The 17,931-nt window shown below is 45.3% G+C and overlaps 1 protein-coding gene and 1 pseudogene across 1 annotated transcript in view; one reads left to right on the forward strand and one right to left on the reverse strand.

Moving 5' to 3' along the window:
- Nucleotides 1-17,931, forward strand: part of ANAPC1 (anaphase promoting complex subunit 1) — a 2,053,226-nt gene that overhangs the window by 580,916 nt on the left and 1,454,379 nt on the right. The window lies entirely within an intron of this gene.
- On the reverse strand, nt 14,029-14,689 carry LOC138453824 (histone H1-like; annotated as a pseudogene).

Below are 17,931 nucleotides of genomic sequence, written 5' to 3' on the forward strand. Positions count from 1 at the left end.
ACTGCTGTATATGGGATCTATTGCTGGGCGCAACAAAACTGTGTGGTTTGTACCCACCCTGAAAGATGTCCTTCATTGTAGTTGGAAGATAATGTTATACAATGCTTTAGATCCTTTTGGGGGTATGTCTGTAATGCCCAATGAGTTACTCAGTACTATGGGTCAAGAGGAGTAATGCTCGTGTCCTCCATGCCGTGACACTCTTCGATATATCATGTCACTACACTCCTGTACCTCTGTTCCTTTTTTCTGCATGCTGTTTTTGGAAAGGTTCTCTTCAGTAAGAAATGTATTTTATCATTCATCGCAGACATGTTGTGCCCTAAAGCTTTCGGTTTCAAGCGCAGCCAAGTCTGCGGTTCGAATTTGTCCCATCATGGACCCGTACAGTATCTGTGTGGTGTCTCTGGAAGGAACACAATGTCGAGCAGTGTGACGAACAAACTTGAATTCGATCAGGGAACAGTCAGCGAAGTTAGCACTCTATCAAAGTCTCAGGCACGTTAGACCATTTAGGGTGTCGTGCCCAACACCAAAGGTCCAACGCACAAGGAGGAGGACAGGCACTGCAAGAAGCGCTCGCACTTGCATAAACGGTTGCTGCAATCATCCTCCCACAAGAATGAAACGCTATAAATGCAACTCTGATTCTTCAGAAGAGCGGGGTAAGTTCTTCTCGTCTTTGGGCTCCCAGGAAAGAATGGGAGGTGGTTAAAGACCAAATGCTTCAGCTCTTACAAAAAGCTGCTGCGGGTATGGCCTGGCCTCAAAGCCACAAGCGGAGCAGGCACCAGTTGCGCCTGAAACTCTACATCAACGATTACAAAGCCAATACTGGTACCAATAACCATTGGGGTATCGGTGCCGAGAGGTCTCATCAGAACGATCCTGTCGAATTCTGAGCCGATGGTCGAGCGTGCGTTTGTCCCAGAGTCGAGATCTGAGATTTTCCACTCCAGTACGTTGATCTTAGACGAGGAAGGGGATCCATTCCCTTTGGGCATGGAGCCAACGAGCGTGGGAGTCTGGGAAGCAAACTTTTTCACAGACCAGGCCAATTTGCTGTCCCTGACTGAAGGTCTTCATGGGGCAAGTGGGCTTGACACTTCATCGGACTTCAACCTGCGGCAGGCATCCTGTTTATGGACACCCCAATTCCCAGTACAGGAAAACGGTGGAAAGGGTGGTACTAGCCTTGAGTTTGGTCTCCCCGGCCAAGTCTTTCACAGCCTATGAGCTCATTGACATCCTGGGCAAAGGCCAGCAGACAGGGGGCATTGCCATTTAATGCAGCCATTTCTGACCCTACTGTCACATTGTGGCAATAACCATGTTCCCCTCAAGCTGTGGATGCTGAGCAAACTAAAAAATATAAACCAACTAGGGTCAGACCTGCTCTTCCTTTCGTCTCATCCCACTTCAGAGGTCTTGGTGGCCCAAGCCACCACAGTAAGCTCTAGGTCAGCCACATCCACCTCCAACCTGTGGACAGGGAGTCTAATAAAACAGATTCCCTGGCAAAGAAAATCTTTGCAAAACAAAAGAGTTGATGGCTGGAAGGTTTTGAATAAATATTGACCTCTGGCATTGCTCTGGGCAACCCTCCAGACCATCGTTCTTCACCTGCCAAGCCATTACAAAAGGGGAAAGACCATATGCAAATCAGGCTTGGCCCCACCCCCAAGGGGGTAGTCCAGCCCGAATTGAAATCTTTGCGTCAAGGAGCATAACCGTGCAGGTAATCAATGCTGCCTTTGCTAAATACTTCCTGCTGTGGAGGACAATAGCAGGAGCAGCTGATTCTCTCCCGGCTGGAGAGGTGAAGGATGGCTTCTTGGACATGGTTATTGATGGGAAGGAGGTGGCTTGTCAGTCACGGCAGGTGGCTCTTGGCACTGCAGACTGCCCAGGCCATACCTGGGGACGTCCACAGTGCTGTGAAGATCGGCATACCTCCACAGTTTGTTTCTCACCAAGCTCCTGGGCATATCTTTTGACGGTGAGCATCTATTCTGCCCAAAAGCTGACTCCTCTTCTAGCTGCGAAGTCGCTGGGGCTAGCGGTTCAACAGCCTGCCAACCATTCCTTTTGGCTTCTCCTCTAGAGGCATAGGCTACAGGCGATATGTTCCTTTTGAAAGGAAGGCACAGCACCCACAAGCCAAGCAAGGACAGAGGTGTTTCTTGCGCCCTCTAGGGGCCAGAAGACTTGGGCAACAGCAGGAGTGGCAGTATGCTGCTTTGTTTTCCCCACATATTTCCACGATTGGAGGGATTTTCTGAGCATTGCGACAGGTGGAAGGAGATAACTTCTGATGCCTCGTGGGAAAACATGTCCTGATCTTGACGGACAACACAGTGACCGTGCATTACCTCAACAAGCAAGACTATGCGCCGTCCCTCCCCTCATGCAGGTAGGCCTTGAAACAGTGGTTGTGGTTGCTGGAGTGCGAGATCTCAGCTTCTGCCGCGCATCTTGCAGCAGCTGAGAACGGACCGGCAGATGCTCTGTACAGGTAGAACATGGTCTCACACGAGTGGGACATGTGCCTGGAAGTTCTAGAGGAGATCTTCACTCTGTGCGGTACCCCGGCAGTGGATCTGTTTTCCATGAGGGATAATATGAAGTGCATGCAGTTCTGCTTGAGGGAATTCCTTGTGAGGGGCACACCATGGGACGCGTTCCTAGTGGAGTAGGTCTTCAATCTCCACTACGTATTTCCGCCGTACGCCTGATATCCCGTGCGTTCTCAGGAGGTTGAGGAGATTCCGGGCTACCATGATCTTGATTGCCTTGACTAGGTGAGGAGAACATGGTACTTGGAAATGGCCATCTTCCCACCTCGCCGGCTTCCTCAGAGGCCGGACCTTCTCTCCCAGTCGGAAGGTTGGGTCACTCAACCTACATGCATGGCTCTTGAAAGGATGAGGTATGATAACTGGGACCTCTCAGAAGAGGTAATTGACGTGTTACTAGCTACAAGCAGACAGTCTACTGGATCATTGTACACGTGGAGGTGGATACAATATGAGGCATGATGGAGGGATCGTGGGGTAGTCTCCATCTCTTGCCCCACCATCATTGTGATTCTTTCCCTAGCCTCGTCAGGCCTTCAGATGGGTACAGTCAAAGATTGCATGGTGGCTTTGTCAGTGTTCAAGAGGTCTCTGGATCAGGGATCCTTCTTTACTATTCCGGTAATGACCCAATTTCTGAAAGGCTTTGCAAATAGGTTTCCGCTGACACCATTTGTGGTTGCCGATTGGGACCTCAACTTGGTGCTGGCCTTTTTGTTGGCGGCTCCATTTGAGCCTATGCATTCTTCTTCTGTTGGATCGCTCACCCTTAGGATAGCTTTTCTGGTGGCATTCACGTAAGCAAGACGTGTAAGCAAGCTCCAGGCTCTTCCTTGTAACGGCCATTTCTGAGTTTTCGTCAAGGAGAAGGCCTGCCTTAAATTCCTTCCAAAGGTGTTAATAGGGTTTCATGCCTCTAAAAGCATTGACCTGCTGGTTTTCTACCTTCTGCCTCACCCTTCGAATGAGGAAAGGCTGCACAGGCCAGTTCTGAAAAGGGCACTCGTCTACTATGTGGCCAGGATGGTAGACTTTGGGTGTGACTTCCAATTGTTTGTAGCCTTCTCGCAATCCAGAAAAGGCCTGGCAGTGTCCAAGCAGAGGATTTCCCATTGGATACATTTCTGCATTGCAGAATGCTACCAAAAAGTGAGCGAGGAATTGCTTTCTGACATCACGGTACATTCCACCAGAGATGTGGCTACTTCAACGGCTCTTCAAACGGGTGTGCCTGTAAAAGAAATCGGTCAGTCAGTCTGTCCGTCAGTCGCTCAGCGATTTGGTCATCCCTCCACACGCTCACAAAACACTGTTTGGATGTGGCGATGCTGCCCAATTTGGAACAGCAGTTTTGCACAGCTTTCTTTTTTGATACTTTCATCGTGCCTACATATGGTGCACTGCTTTGGGCGTCTATCAGGAACCTGAATGTAATCCAATGAAGAAATTACTTACCCGTAATGTTCTTTCTGTGGATTCTTCTCCTGCAGATTCCTCATCACCCTCCCATCCTACCCAGTTATGAAAGTGGCCGGTGGCCATTTCGGGTTTCTCTCCACTAGAGGGCTGACAACTTGAGTTCTGACTGTTATAATGTTAAGCACACTTCTGTGCTCTGTTGATTGTGTATTATCAGCCTGTTGCTGTCAGTACGGTGACTGTTCCTCGCCAAAGAATCTTTTATTTTTTATTTTTTTTAAGCTTCCCTTAAGCCAAATCCTTCTGGATTCTTGCTCTGTATCTGCTGAGCTCAGGGGAGGGGGTGGATTGGAGGTATGTGGGAACCTGAAGTACAGGGTGGGTGGATAGAGATGCAATATATGTACAACCGACACCACGTCCGGAGTTAAGTGTCGCAGACGATTCAAGAGGAGTCAGCGTCACTGTACTACGGCCTCTATCAAAGTTTCCGAGCAGCTGACACTTGAAGGGATATCTATTACATGAGGAAATTGATTGGGAAGAATCAATCGAAAGAAAATTACTGGTAAGTAATTTCTCCTTCAACCAACAAATAACTGTCCTCAGTTAAGAACACTTGCTTCTCCTGCACACTATTATACTGAAAAAGCAGCCAATCATTAAGACAGTATAGCTGCCATAGACAAATATTTAAAATCAAATGTGGTCAGAAAACAGAATTAAATATGCAAAATTATAAAGAAAGAAATTCAGCTCAGCAAGTTTCCAGCTTAACCCTTAATCAGGAGAAATGTACAAATCTGTTCACCTGTATTCGTGCCTCAAACAAAGGTTAGAACCTATAAGGTTTGTTTCCTATGCAGAGCAACACAGGTTTTGAATCCTGGTCCCACGCGTAGACTGGTCTCTGGTGTTAAGCACATTATACAAGATTAATTATGTTACAATATTTGTTTGTTCTGTAAATTAGATACTCTGCATGATTAATTTGTATGGATAATAGTGGTTTCTTTACCACTTCAAGCTGCCGAAAGATTTGCGTGAGCATGTCGTTCTGTGAGTTCACTCTAGTCCCGTAATTGTTCAAAGTAGCTCTTCCTCCATTTCACTCTAGATTTCTTGAGTCTCAAAGCTTCATAAATAAGCAGCAATTTAACAAGTGGCTTTCTCATCCCAACCAAGGAAGTGAACAAATGTCAGTAAAAATATTATTAAATGCTACCCTCTCCTGGTCTAGTTCAGACAAACCTGAGCCACGTGATTTTCCAGGCTCACACCTATCCTCTTCCAGTACCTGTCTGTCACAATATAGCAGCATATGGTCGGAGATCCATACTGACTCTTGCTGAAGTAAAGTTCAAGTCTTCATCCACCATAATATAATTAATTTGCTGATATGCCCCATGGACATGGGAATAACAGCAAGTCTTTTAGTTCTTGATTTTCCTCATATCATACATCCTTTAGCCACAAATCCCAAAGGCCTGATTGCTCTCCCACCCTTGATATATCTAGCTCTTTGCCTAGCACCATATTGAAATCACCCTATCAAGAATATGGGGCCTTTCATAGCTACGTGGAAGCTTAGCAGAACATTTCTAAAGTATGTGTTTTGCCCATCATTTGTAGCATACAGAGAGGTTGGTGTTGCTTCCTTCCGCTGAGCTATCCCCTTAACTATCGTAAACCTACCCTCTTTGTCCATGACCTGGTCCTTTGAGAGACAGGGAAGCTGTCTGCCAGAAGTATGCTTATACCTTTCTTCTGCAGAAAATTGGAAAGTACCTCGACCTAAGACGATGGGTGACATAGATGTTTTTCTTCAATGGTTACCTTAAAGAAAGGAGCTGTGGCTGGTAAAGAGGAGGAGTTGGACATATAATGAAATTATAAGGAAAAATACCTCTATCCTGCTATCTATATTACCTAAAGGTGCTCGTCTGTCAGGAAGTCAAAAATTATAATTTTACCTTCGCCCCAACCCAAATCAAGCTGCCCTTACCACCGACATGAACACCTCACAGTAGGCCAACCAAAATGTCTTACTTCTCCTGGTCATTTCTATTCTTGTGTTCTTCACAGTGGTGTTTCTCTTTGGTTCAGAATCTTATCTGCTGTGGTTATTGATACACAAATGTCTCTCTTTAGAATATAGATTGATATCAGGTAATATTATCCCCATATATATGGTCGCCGTAAATAATATCGCTGGGAAAAGGTCGCAGTGATGGTTTATAGTCATAATACCGAAGTTCTAAATCTCGAAAAAAAAAATCTCGAAAAAAAAGGCCGAAAAAAAAAATATCTATTTTTTTTGATGTTTTTTTTTCGAAATGGGGGGGTTCCCCCAACCCCTTTTTTTCTAATTTTTTTTATTTTAACCCTTTTTTTTACTTACCTGACCCAAAAAATACATATATATATATATATATATATATATATATATATATATATATATATATATATATATATATATAAAAAATTCGATATTTTTTTTTCAGCCTTTTTTCTTCGAGATTTTTGTTATTCGAGATGTTTTTTTCGGCCTTTTGACCGACCACCCGCAGCGATATTATATGGGTGACCATATATATGGGGATAGGGGCAAAAAAAATGTAAAAGAAAAGAAAATATGGGGGTTGCGGGGTGTCCCCCACATGTTCCATGCAATAATGTCGCCACATAAAACGGCAATTTTTCGGCGATATTTTTGCATGGCGAGATTTTTGTGGCGACATTATTACATGGAACCTATAGATTCCTTAAAGCTTTCTTCCCTGATAGTCTCTTGAGGTTTACTCTGTGAGCTCATGTACCTCTTCCCATATACTTGTGGGCTTTGCATTCTCTTTAATACCAGCTTTATGACACTTTTCCTTGAAATGCTTTCTCACACTCTTTACTTGTATAGCTTATATTCTTGAGGGTTAACATTCCCTAGGTTTTGTATGACCTTTTCCAAATTGTGTCTCCCTCTCCTGGGTTATTGGTATTGGATTCTTTTATGAATCTGTTGCCTTGACAGTCTGATTTCACAGTATTTGTTACACTTATTTGCTGTGGGCTCTCTCGTTACTTCAAGCCTCAGTACCTGGGGGCTTCCCCCCTGCCTCCCAGGGTATTTGCTTCCACTTTTTATCTATTTCCCAAATAGTTTTTTTGTCACGCTTTGTATTGGTTTCAGATATCTCCAATTCCGCTCATTTAGTTGTTTGACTTTCATACTTGTGACTTTCTTCCTTACCAATGCATTGCTGCAGCGGTGTCGCGCCTCTCCCGTTCTCCCGGTAACTTTTCTGATGCAGGAGATCCTTGCGTGGCTCGGTGCGCGCTTGGGTAGTCTGCTTCTCGATTGCTCTTCTGTGTCTGGCTTCGCCGGCATATTGTTCTCGGCTCCTCTGATACAGGGTGCTGTCTGTGTATGCGTGCAGCAAGTAGCTGGATATACTCCCTTCTCAGGTGGTCTCAGCGTTATTAGTTTGGCATCTTGCCCACCACGGAGCAGCCATGGTCACGCCACCACCTAGCACAGGGTCTTAGATTCACGTTCGGAAAAAAGGTTCGCCCGTTTCATGACTTGTCAGCGTCTCACTCTGGCGTTCTTCGCCTTTCCAAAAGTGGCAGACCCCTCAACCCCATTATGCTCTTCCTCTCTAAGCTGTAATCAAGTCAGGGGGCTTACCCTCCGTACCATACTCTACTCGTCCCTGTTGTTATATACACGTCTTTTTAAAGAGACATCCTTTTTTGTTTCTTCTTGGTATGGCTGTTTTGTTCCCACATTGCCTGAAGCCAAACCTAAGGATGGCCAGACGATCTTCATCACAGGTTGTCCCGTATATGCAGATATGCTACTGGGTCTAGGGAATTCCTCATCTGAATGGGAGTCCTTGACCCCTAATGGGGAGTCACTCCTGTTGAGGTCCCGCTTGCTCATACCCCTAGGGAGGCTCTCGTCAGGTAGGCCCTAATTACAGGGGTTCCCTTTATCATACGAGTACCCCTAATCATGCTCACACCGGATTAAAATTCACCCCTCTAGGCAATTAAGGCCAAGAGTCTATCTTGCAAGGATAACAAATGTATTCTTTACAGAAATGAGGATGTGAGCCAAGAACTCTGCTGCCGAATGGTGTCCCTCAACCGTCCCAATCTCTTGCAGGCTGGAGCCAGACAGGAGCTTATATACTCTTGCCTTGGTCACTGGATACTGGCATGGCTCCTTCCAAAACTGTCCATCTTCCATACAAGGGATGCTCCAGTCTTCCTCTCTTCATGGTCTAATTTCTGTTTAGGACATACTACTTAAAGTATTGCTAGCCTATGCAAGAATAAACTGTAGCTCATGTTTTTCATCATTTTGCTACATTATCAACATTTATATATAAAAACATTTTCCCGTCATGTTCTCCCTATTTCATTCATTCTCATATTTTGATCTGGTCCAGTAATTCCCCTTAAACCGTTGTTTTCCATAATCCTGCATTGAGCATGTTAAAATCCCCATTTAGCATACATGGGCTTTTGACAGAGAGCTGACAGCTTGTCAGCGACTTTATGTGCTCTGCTCAGTGATGCAACACCACATGAGCTCTGCGATCAATTTTTAGCAGACCACATTCCTTTTGGCAGAGAGGCTGCTTTTGTCGTGCATAGAGAAAAAATGGGATTTAACATTTACCAATCTATTCAGCTAATAATTATTTGCACATTATATTTAAATAACTTCCTTCTGTTAGTGCCCACCCATATCTGTGTGTGATTATATTTGCATGATTTGCATGAGAAAAGCCTTCTCTCAGTGCTCCTCCTCCTGGTCTCTTTGTAGTGCCTAGCAACGGTCAAGAGGTCTTGCCTAATTCTAAAGCTCTTGGGAATGAAGGAAGGCGCAAGCTCCTTCTCAACATTCCCCCCTTTCGTTACCTCTACAGTAACAAACTCATCCCTACCTGACATGTCTACAACCCCAGAAATATTAGTTTGAGTTTTGCTGTTTATTGTATGGCAGTGTGTTTTAGATCCCCCAACTGGCACCATCACCGTTGCACTATTTGGAACTATATCACAACATCAGAGACCCAATTGGTACATGCAGAAGAGGACCAAGAAGAATAAAATTACAGGCACCAGTATTTTTACTGCTGCCCCAGCCATGACGGGACCAAATCAAAGCAAGCTATAGCCAATCTGTGTTCTGAACTCCACCTTCTTTCTTCATTTGAACATCTAGATTGTGCACTGCCTCGATGATGTGGGATAGTGACCCGTTCTCAGCATCCTCCACGGGTACAGAAGTGCAGCAGCTGCTTGTACCCCAGGAGGCGAAAAAGATGAAAGTCTCTGCTGAGCTAAAATGTCGATGCTAGTTAAGTATTCCTGTGAGCAGTGTGGAAGTGTCCTTTGAGATATAGTTTGATCTCTTCTTTCTTCCCCACTGTTGAAATCGTCATTTTTCTGGCAGCATACCAATTTCCAGTAGCACTGAGTGCAGGGAGGGAAATGAACACTTGCCCCTCCAGGATGGTGGGAGGTGCAGGTAGTCTTGTCGGCCACAAACCCAGTAGTAATCCATCACCGCTGCTGTATCTTTCGTCATATCAGGGATCACAAGAGTGTGGTTGCACCGCGTGTTTGCACCAACAGGAACTGTTCCTTCATTGCTAAAACAAAGTTCATAGTCTATGGGCCTCATTACACGGTAGGCGGTGAGCCATGGCGCTATTAGCGCCATGGCTCATGCCGGTAAAATACCGGCACCGCCTTAGTGGAAAGGGGATTTACCGCCCCATTCCAAGGTTGGAGGGGCGGTAAATCCCCCTTCCACCATTGCCCTTCCCCATTCCCATTTCTGCCCCATAGGGCTCTATGGGAATGGGGAAGGTGCTAATTACGGCACCGCAATTTTGCGGTGCCGTAATTAGCTCTGAGGTCCCTTTGCGGGTTGGATTTTAACGCCTGCAAAAAGCAGGCGTTCAATCCCCCAACCCGCAAAGGGACCTTGTAGTAAGGCGGTAAGGATTTACCGGTACCGGTATTTTACAGGATTTACCGGTATCCGTGTAATTATGCCCTTTGTCTCTATGTATTCGCACTGGCTTCCCATTGTTGCAATCCAGGTCAGCCATTTGATATATTGGGACCATATTTGCGCACACATAGTCTCTACTTGGACTATTGCTTCTCTGCTGTACTCGATCAGTCCATCTGCTGGGCACGTCACTGTGGTGCCCTGCCATATGTCATTGCCATTTGAGTAACCTCCCAAGGAAAAGTGTACTTGTAGACATTGGCGGTATTTTGTGTTGCCTATTGCATAACGCTGGTTCTCGATCAATGATCCTCAACTGAACGCTGTGTGCCTGGAATGTGTGCTTTATCCTTCACAGTGCAAGATGTACCAGGCATTGTGCCTCTGTAATTGGGACTGGGTGTGGAACTAAAACCTTAGGAGCCCCTGATGCATGCAGAATAAATGCACACACGTAACCACTTTCATTGACTATATTCCTTCCTTCAGTGCATGTATCGGAGTACCAGCTATTCAATGTTTCTAAATACTGGATGTCAGAAATGCCCAACCCGTTATATAAATCATACGTCATTCATACTTCTCGTTTTATTTGTCTAAGAAAACTTGTAGGGTGGCCGGCAAAAAGTGAGACATTTTGTGATTTTGTTTCATAGACTTATTCATACTAGCATTATTTTCCAACTGTCCACCCCCACTTTATATGGCCACCCCATATAACACATCCCTTCATCCACTCCAACAACTATGACCAGTGTCCTACAAAACAATATAATACTTAAAGCATAATCTACAATTCCTGGAACAAGTGACTTTTATCTCACTCTTATCCCTGCATAACAGAGAGGTTTGAACACGTTGGTCAGGAATCCTTGCTTATTCCTGGACAGGAGAAAAAAGGTCATCAAGAGAGAAAGACAGGGAGAGGGAGAATAAGACCCTTTTCCCACCAAGGCCGACCGGGTTGTGGACCTTCAAAAAGTGAAAAAAATCAACAACAAAAAAATTGAAATAAGATGCTAAATAAAAGAACAATAAAAAGAGAAAAAAGAAGAAATCGGGCGTGTGCCACTGCACACCACCCTGGCATGGGTCCTCCAAAATGTCTCTTCTTTGGCTATGTCCTAACTGAGCTATGCCTTGTCTCAGGTGCTCTTCGGACACCTGAGATGCACCCAATATTTTGACTCCTTCACACGGATGGTGAGAGGAGTACAGAACACCACCTCATAAGGACCTTGAAACCCGGGGCTGATCAGTTCCCCAGGTAATAATGCTCCATTTATAATATGGGCAATGCTGTTTATGGAACCGTGGTCTCGCTTACTACAAGGGTGATCACTATTTCTACCCCCCCTTTACCGTGCCCCGCTATCGCCCCTGTGTGCCCTTCTGTCCCGTCTCCTGGTCAATTATTGATGACCCATCAACATATAGTATGTCTCCTTCTGTCAGTGCATGAGCCGTTCATCCGAGTGGGAAAATAAATAAAACTCCTGAGTATAATCCGGAGTTGCTAAAACAGGGTCCGTGCAAATAGCTTCTTTTGAGTCCTCAAATTGTCTATTCATTTCGTCAGTCCATTCCAATTTACTTTTAATCATCTGTCCTTGCCTGAGACTTTATAGCAGCGGCCTTGTGTAGACTGTGTACTCTAGGATCCATGCCCTACAATAATTACATAAGCCCAAAAACTGTTGCATTTCCTTGACATTACTGGGCCTAGGGCAGCAGCAGTACAAGCCACCCCTATCTGGTAAAAATAAATCACTATTTGCAGAAATGAGTACCCCCAAGTATAGTACCTCCTGTAGGCAGTATTGTAGCTTATTTTTACCTGCCTTGTACCCTTTATGAGCTAGCAATTGCAATAATGCAACAGAATTCTCCCTGCACCGTTGTTCTTTTTCACTACATACCAGCAGATCATCCACATACTGGTTGATTGTGCTAGGCACCTGGCATCAATGTAATCTGTACTGGGGTCACATCTCTCAGTATCCCAACATCACGTGGATTAATAGTCCTTAATTGTACTGGCACATATCGCATGTCCTCCTCAAAAAATAAAGACGGGGTCACCACTGCCATCAGGGGGCACTGTACCTTCCTATACTGCACTATGATATCACAGGGGATGCAGATTTCCAAAATCTCCCCATTTTGCTTACTGTCCTCAAATAATTCCTCATCAGTCATCTCCTTTAATTGTACTGTCAGGCCTATACATAATACTGTAGCCACTTGCATCCAACCTGGTATGTTACAATCAGGACTACTCTTATGTTTGACGCTACTAGTTCTTGTAAATCTAATGACAGTATTGTCCCTGCCATCATCTCGGGTGGCACCATGGGTCGGAAAATAAAATCTGTGGGCACTCGCCAACATTTTGTCGCAATTGGAAGCACTGCTTTTACGAATACCTTGCTATCATAGAAAAATGTCTGAGACCACAGGTACCCCACGGACTACTGACTCCCTTGTCATTGCATTGATGATTACCATTGCTCGAGCTTCACACAGCCCTGGAGTGGAACACACTACCCTTTGATCTGTGAATGATCTAGTTCCATTTAGTTTACTTAGCAGATCCTTACCCAACAAGTTAACAGGGGAACCGTCTGAATATAACAAGGGTGCTCATACTACCTTTCCTCCCACTTTTATATCCAGCTGCTCGGTGTATGGAACCATAGAAATAGCCCTAGAGAATCCCTGTGTCAGGAGTTTTACCTGATAATAGAAAGTTCCCCTCCATAATGCATGATTTTATTGCATCTGAATCTTCCATAAATATAAATGGCTTGTTTCCTATTTCCGACTCAACCAAGGGCGCCTCTTCAGGGTGTGCGGTTGTCAATAGGATCGGACACACGAGTGCTCTCTGTGGGCTGTCCTAATCAGAATATGTAATTGTCCCAGGGAATGAAAAAGGGCCACCCCCCGCCATTGTAACTTCTTGTAATGGGGGTGCTGTTCCCCCTGCCATCCTATTATACTGTGTTCCCTCACCCTGCTGTGGTTGTTGCCCCTCTCAGTCAGTCCCATAAGGTAACTGATTTTGACCCCCCTCACCCAAATTGCTGTTGTCCCATTCCTTGAGGCCCTTGGAATCCCTGCCCCAGAGGTGAAGGCCCATAATTAAATCCCATCCCAGGCCTGTTCCTGCATTCCCTTGCAAAATGCCCCTATCTCCTGCAATACCATCACTGTGATGTTCCCAATCCTCCTCCCCGGGGCTTCTATCCCCCCAAAACCACCTGCTCTTCCTCAAAATCCTCCTCTTCCCCTTGGGGCTCTTCATACTGCCACTGTGGGTTTGGGTACTGTCCCACACCATTGTCCCTGTCCTCCTTCGCCCCATAGTACCACAATTGTGGCATTCACAATTTGTTGAGTGTCTTCTGTCCTTTTCCCCCTGAGCCGGTGCCGTCACTGGTGCTTGGACAACAACCTTATTTAGTTTCTTTTCCACAGGTTTTGCCTCGTCCATTTGCCGCTTCTGGGCTTTTCTCCCTGTCCCGCTCCTTGATTCTCTTACAATGGTGGATTATTATACTTTGTATCTCTGCCCACCCTTTGGCTTCAATTCTGGGCCTCTTTTGGTAATCCCCTCTTTATGATCAAATAGAAAAATGGACCAAATGGTCCCATTGCCATCCTGTCTCAACTCTCCATCCACATTTCTTGTAATTAAAGAATAAACTTAACTGGGTCCTCATCACTCATTGTGCACTACATTACAGAATGTAAGTCAGGGGTATCTGGGTACATCCATCGTAGGGCATCCCATACCTTTACCCTTACCCTTACATCATTAAAGGCTGGCTCCATCATGTTCATTATCTGCAAGACTTACCCCTGAGTGAATGGCCCTTGCCCATAATGTCCCGAGCCTGGTCCCCAACTATGGCGACCAGTAAACTCTTAAGGTCTCCCAGTGCTGTTTTGCGGCTCTTAAAAGAGCCTTTTGTGTTTTTAAGGTCTCTGCAAAAGCCTCTACTTCTTCTTGGGTTCAGCCTTTTTGGGATTTTGGGCTTTGGGTTTGATGGCCTTGGGATTCACGACCTTGGCTGGGTTCTTCTTTGCCGCTTTCGTCTTCACCGCTGTGGCTATTGCGGGGCTCTTGGCAGCGTTCTTGGCTGGAGCAGCCTTGGGCTTTTTTGGGCTCTTGGTGGCTGCCGGATTCTTCACCTTCTTGGGACTCTTCTTGACTCCGGCGGCCACCTTTTTGTGTTTCTTGGCAGCACCGGTAGGCGGCTTTGCTACGGTCGTCTTTCTCTTCATTGCCGTTTTGTTGGCCGCCTTCTCCTTGCCCTGCATCTGATTCTTGTTGAGCTTGAAGGATCCAAAGGCCCCAGTGCCCTTGAGCTGGGCTAGGGTGCCTTTCCTCACCAGGCTCTTAAGGGCAATCTTGACTCGGCTGTTGTTCTTGTCCACCTCATATCCCCCGGCACCCAGAGCCTTTTTGATGGCAGACAGGGAGACTCCGTCCCTCTCAGTAGAGGCAGCCATGCACTTGAGGACGAGGTCGGACACGCTGGGCCCAGCAGGCTTTTTGGCCTTGGCTGCGCTGGATGCTCTCTTCTGCTTCATCTTGGCGGCGGCAGCAGCAGCTGCGGGTTCCACCAGGCGGAGCCGCGGGAGCAGTTTCAGCCATTGTTTTGCAGGAGGACTCAGTCAGTGCTCACAGATCAGCTGTTTGTTTTTACAAATTCATAGATCCATTTACTACCTCCGGCTATAAACTGGGGGAGAGCTTTACTCAAAATATTTGTGTCCATTTGAGGTGATGGCACATACTGCGTTGTCCCTACTCCTTTATGTAGAAGAGGCATCTGCATATCTATTTTGTTTTATACCCCTTTTTTCTTCTGATTTTGTACTACCACCATTAAATCTGGTCTATTTCTTGGTCTGTCCCTCCTCACTGCCTCTTGTGGTGGGGACAGGTTTCTCACCACCTCTTCTCCTTGATCTCCTTCTTGCCCTGCCTCTTCATTATTTCTACCACCTTGATCTTCCCCTCCATTTTCCCTTGCTTGTTCTACTTGTTGTCCCAGGACCGTCCATACCCTCTGCCCATCATTTTTATCAACACAAAAATGTTTTATTGCCCCAGGGTTGAATCTAAACAAAAAATCTCCTGACTGCCAATCCCCTATTTTCTGCACCGGGTACGCTTATTTCTGGTGATACTTCTTCAGGTTCTTGTAACCTGACTAATCTTTCCCGCAATGCTCTTAACTTGTTGACCTTTTGGGTACACTGATGCTACGGGCATGTCAGCGCTTGTGGATGGGCTATATGGAAGTGGAGGTGCAAAAGGTGCCAATCCTGTTGTTGACACTCGCTCTACCATCAGAGGCTTAGAGACTGGGTTTGTATACCCTACTGCAGGTTTAGGCGTTATGAGCTATATCTCCTTAGATTGAATCTCATTTTCATCTTCCAAATCTTCCATAGCGTTGAATAATTGCCAGAGATCTAAAATCTTTTCCTTTTGGGATTTTTTTTTTCTTTTATATTTTGCTGCTAAAAAGATGGACATTTTTTCTATCATGTTTTTGTTCTGGGAGCCCTGCTCTGGCCAGGAGCAGGACACCCCCCCCTTCCTTTATTTCTACTATCCATTGTTTATTTATTCTGTCACAATGCAGTGGAAGATCCCTATGCATGTTTTATTAGGGTTACTTCCTCCATAATGTTGCACGCGTTCCTAATGCTTCACTTAGACCCTACTGCTATGCTGCGTACGCTGCTACTTATTAGACAAAAATACAGATCAACCCACTTCCCCCCCCTCATACTTTTCCCATTTTGATTTTACACACACACCGCAACCCATTCACCGTCCTTCCTTTTTTACCACAAAAGACAGCAAGAGAAAATATACAAAAATAATTGACTAAAATCCAGGCCCATTCCTTATACCGATCAACCACTTTTATTTCCTTCTATCCTTTGTAATACCACCTTCCCAGCATTTTTTAACATGCTGAGGATCCCATTGCTTCTATCGTCATGAAAGAATAATGCGTGGTACTACCTTCTCAACCTATTATGGCTGAGGATCCCTTACTTCCTAGTCCTTATAAGCGGGGGCTCCCTTTCCTCTCAGTCTTTATACGCTGAGGTTCCCTTTTTCCATTATAAAAAGTAGAAAAACAAAAATACGCATCCATTTCAATACATAACCCACCTCCTTTCCAATCTGCTCCTTAACACACCACCTGAAATCCTATCTAATCATATCTAATCTATTCCTTAACACTTCACCAAAAGTCCTATGCCATCTATTCCATTGACCTCGTACATCATCCACATCACCATACTATCATACATTCATACATGCATGTTTCCATGTTATCACTTGCAAGAGTATACTCACATGTGCATGTTTCACTTGCGTTTCCACCGTTAAGAAGCTGGCCTGTCTTTCTGGAGCCATGCACCGCTTCAGTGAGCAGAGGGGATTTCTTTTCCCATGGCTCCTACTAAAGTCGCTCAGGATACAGGTGTTTTTTGATTTAGGGGACTGATCACTATAGATGGGCTTGGCTCTTTTCCTGGTGACTGGCCTAGGGCTTTGCAAAGTATGGGGGCAAAAAACTAAGATCACGTCAAGGGTCACCACTAGGCCCTTATTGCAGGGGTACCCCTTAATTATACAAGTACCCCTAATCACGCTCACACCAGATTAAAGTTTACCCCTCTAGGGAATTAAGGCCAAGAGTCTATCTTGCAAGGATAACGCATGTATTCTTTACAGAAATGAGGTTAGGAGCAAAGAACTCTGCTGCCTGAACGGTGTCCCTCAACCATCCCATTCTCATGCAGACTGGAACTTATATATTCTTGACTTGGTCACTGGATACTGGCATGGCTCCATCCAAAACTGTCCTTCCATATAAGAGATGCTCCAGCCTTCCTCTCTTCATGGTCTGATTTCTGTTTAGGACATGTTGCTAGCCTATGCAAGAATACACTGTAGCTCATGTCTTTCATCGCTTTGCTACATTATGTACATTTAAATATAAAAAAATGTTCCAGTCATGCTCTCCCTATTTCATTCATTCTCCTCCTATTTTGATATGGTCCAGTTATTCCCCGTAAACTCTTGTTTGACATCCTGCATTGAGCATGTTAAAATCACAATTTAGCATTTGGGCTTTTGACAGACAGCAGAGAGCTGGTCAGCCACTTTGTGTGCTCTGTCAGAGCTTAGCCTCAGTGACGCGACACTGCATGAGCTCTGCGATCTATTTTTAGCACAGGCCACATTCCTTTTGGCAGAGAGTCAGCTTCTGTTGTGCGTTGAGAAAAAATAGGATTTAACATTCACCAATTTATTCAGCTAATAGTTATTTGCACCTTATATTTAACTAATAACTGCCATCTATTAGTGCCCACCATATATGTGTGTGAGTGATTATATTTGCATGAAAAAAGCTTTCTCTCAGTGCTCCTCCCCTCTACCCCCGGTCTTTTTGTAGTGCCTAGAAACAGTCAAAAGAAGTCTTGCCTAACTTAAAAGCGCTTGTGAATGAAGGCAGGCGCTAGCTCCATCCCAACAGTCTTGCAGACCGGGCTCACCTCCCTAGCCTCACAGGGAGGTCCCCCACCCCCTTCGGTAAAAGGGGCGAATACCCTAGATTCGTCACATAGGCTTAATTCACCTCACAAAATGAATAGCCTAACATGTTAAATCCCTGTGCACCCCAGCTCTTCTATGATCTTAAAGGACATTGCCTCTTGCCCCGAATCGTGCCGATTTCTATAACCACTCATTTTCCACTGGCACGTTCCCTCAAGCACTCTTGTGCACCCTCTCCTAAAAAAGCTATCCGCTGACCCTTCCTGCCCAGCTATCACCCTAGCTCCACTATCCTCTTCCTGTGT

The sequence above is a fragment of the Ambystoma mexicanum genome, chromosome 4p (genome assembly GCF_040938575.1).
Source record: "Ambystoma mexicanum isolate Mex_15411 chromosome 4p, UKY_AmexF1_1, whole genome shotgun sequence".
In the NCBI taxonomy this organism is placed as follows: domain Eukaryota; kingdom Metazoa; phylum Chordata; class Amphibia; order Caudata; family Ambystomatidae; genus Ambystoma; species Ambystoma mexicanum.